Consider the following 3,072-nt stretch of genomic DNA (forward strand, 5'->3'; position numbering starts at 1 on the left):
CCGGTTTGCCCCGGGTGCGCACCTCGCGTGCACCTTCGTCGGGGTGGGCACCTTGGCTGGGTTTGCCCCGGCTGCGCTCCGAAGCGGGGTTATTGGAGCGCCGCCTCTTTTTTTGTCGGAGCGTTTGGTGGGGTTTCTCGCATTGGCTCTTCCGAGGCCCGGTTGCCACCCTGGCGCGCACGAAGTCGGAAGTAGGGTTAATTGCCCGGGTGCGCACCTTTGCCAGGGTGGGCACCTTACCTGGGCTGCGCACCAGGGCGGGCTCAAGATGGCACGCGCGTTCCGTTTTTTTCACTATCTTTCAAAACGGAAATTTTAAAATCTCCTTTTTTTTTTGCCTTTTCTGGAAATTAGTGAAGGCAGCGCATCAAAGGTGCGCACCTCGCTGCCCACCTTGGTGTGCTCTGAGGTGCGCACCCGGGAGCGCTACGAAGTGTGCTCCAAGGTGCGGCGTGCACGTTGTCGGAGCCCGGTTTGCCCCGGGTGCGCACCTCGCCTGCACCTTGGCCGGGGTGGGCACCTTGGCTGGGTTTGCCCAGGGTGCGCTCCGAAGCGGGGTTACTGGAGCGCCCCCTCTTTTTTTGTCAGAGCGTTTGGTGGGGTTTCTCGCATTGGCTCTTCCCAGGCCCGGTTGTTGGGTGCGCTCCCACCCTGGCGCGCGCGAAGTTGGAAGTTGGGTTAATTGCCCGGGCGCGCACCTTCGCCAGGGTGGGCACCTTGGTGCGCACACCTTGGCTGGGCTGCGCACCAGGGCGGGCTCAAGATGGCACCAGCATTCCCTTTTTCTCACTATCTTTCAAAACGGAAATTTTAAAATCTCGTTTTTTTTTTGCCTTTTATGGAAATTAGTGAAGGCATCGCATCAAAGGTGCGCACCTCGCTGCCCACCTTGGTGTGCTCCGAGGTGCCCACCACGGTGCGCAACGCCGGTGCGAACCCGGGAGCGCCCCGATGTGTGCTCCAAGGTGCGGCGTGCACGAAGTCGGACCCCGGTTTGCCCCGGGTGCGCACCTCGCGTGCACCTTGGTGCGCACACCTTGGCTGGGTTGCGCGGCCTGGTGGGCACCATGGTGCGCACCAAGGAGCGCTCCGAAGTGTGCTCCAAGGTGCGGCGTGCACGAAGTCGGAGCCCGGTTTGCCCCGGGTACGCACCTCGCGTGCACCTTCGCCGGGGTGGGCACCTCGGCTGGGTTGCGCGCCCTGGTGCGCACCAAGGAGCGCTCCGAAGTGTGCTCCAAGGTGCGGCGTGCACGAAGTCGGAGCCCGGTTTGCCCCGGGTGCGCACCTTCGCCGCGGTGCGCACCATGGCGTGCACGAAGTCGGAGCCCGGTTTGCCCCGGGTGCGCACCTCGCGTGCACCTTCGGCGGGGTTGCGCGCCCTGGTGGGCACCATGGTGCGCACCAAGGAGCGCTCCGAAGTGTGCTCCAAGGTGCGGCGTGCACGAAGTCGGAGCCCGGTTTGCCCCGGGTGCGCACCTCGCGTGCACCTTCGGCGGGGTTGCGCGCCCTGGTGGGCACCATGGTGCGCACCAAGGAGCGCTCCGAAGTGTGCTCCAAGGTGCGGCGTGCACGAAGTCGGAGCCCGGTTTGCCCCGGGTGCGCACCTCGCGTGCACCTTCGCCGCGGTGGGCACCATGGCGTGCACGAAGTCGGAGCCCGGTTTGCCCCGGGTGCGCACCTCGCGTGCACCTTCGCCGGGGTGGGCACCTCGGCTGGGTTGCGCGCCCTGGTGCGCACCAAGGAGCGCTCCGAAGTGTGCTCCAAGGTGCGGCGTGCACGAAGTCGGAGCCCGGTTTGCCCCGGGTGCGCACCTCGCGTGCACCTTCGCCAGGGTGGGCACCTCGGTGCGCACACCTTCTCAATGTTTTCTTGCCTTTTCTGGAAATTGGTGAAGGCAGCGCATCAAAGGTGCGCACCTCGGTGTGCTCCGAGGTGCGAACCCGAGAGCGCTCCGAGGTGCCCACGAAGTCGAAAGTCGGGTTAATTGCATTGTTTTCCCCGGGTGCGCTCCGAGGTGCGCAACATCGGCGCGCACCAAGGAGGGCTCCGAAGTGTGCTCCAAGGTGCGCACGATGGCGTGCACCTCTGGTGCGCACGATTCGGAGCTCGGTTTGACCGGGGTGCGCACACCTTGGCTGGGTTGCGCACCTTTTGTGCGCTCCAAGGTGCGCACGAAGTCGGAGCTCGGTTTGCCCCGGGTGCGCACCTTCGCCAGGGTGCGCACCTTGATGCGCACGCCTTGGCTGGGCTGCGCACCTTGGTGGGCGCCATGGTGCGCACCTTTCGTGCGCTCCAAGGTGCGCACGAAGTCGGAGCTCGGTTTGCCCCGGGTGCGCACCTTGGTGGGCGCCATGGTGCACTCCGAGGTGCCCAAGATTGGTGCGCACCAAGGAGCGCTCCGAAGTGCGCTCCAAGGTGCGCGCGAAGTCGAAAGTTGGGTTAATTGTCCGGTTTGCCTCGGGTGCGCACCTTGCGTGCACCTTCGCCAGGGTGGGCGCCTTGGTGCGCACACCTTGGCTGGGCTGCGCACACCTTGGCACCCGCGTTTCCTTCATTTTAAATTTTTTTTTTTACAATCTCTCAAGTGGGAAATTCTATAATCTCAACTTTTTTTGCCTTTTCAGGAAACTTTTGAATGGAGCGCATCATTGGTGCGCTCCGAAGTGTGCTCCAAAGCTCTCTCCAGCTGCGTGCACCTGCCCCGGCCGCGCACCCGGCCCCGCCCAGCTTCGCTCACCTGTCCCGGGCGTCTGGTGCGGAACCTTAGAGTAAGAAACATCACCGTGCACCTTGGCCAACGTGCGCGACTCGACCGAGCGCGCACTGGCCGAGGTGCACACCGATTTCACCTGGGTGCGCGCGCAGCACCTCGGGCGCACCGGGGTGCGCGCACAACGCCCGGGTTGCACCGTGGCCTGTGTGCTCGGGGCGCCTCGGGTGCGCGCTCGGTGTCGCCCCCGCGCGCGCGGTAGTGCGGGCAGCGCACCCCGGCCCGGCCCGGCCCCGACGAGAACGCAAACGGGCAAAAGGTTTATTCAAATAGCATTGCGACGCCCGGCGAAAAACTAAAAA

The sequence above is a fragment of the Cryptomeria japonica genome, unplaced genomic scaffold (genome assembly GCF_030272615.1).
Source record: "Cryptomeria japonica unplaced genomic scaffold, Sugi_1.0 HiC_scaffold_172, whole genome shotgun sequence".
In the NCBI taxonomy this organism is placed as follows: domain Eukaryota; kingdom Viridiplantae; phylum Streptophyta; class Pinopsida; order Cupressales; family Cupressaceae; genus Cryptomeria; species Cryptomeria japonica.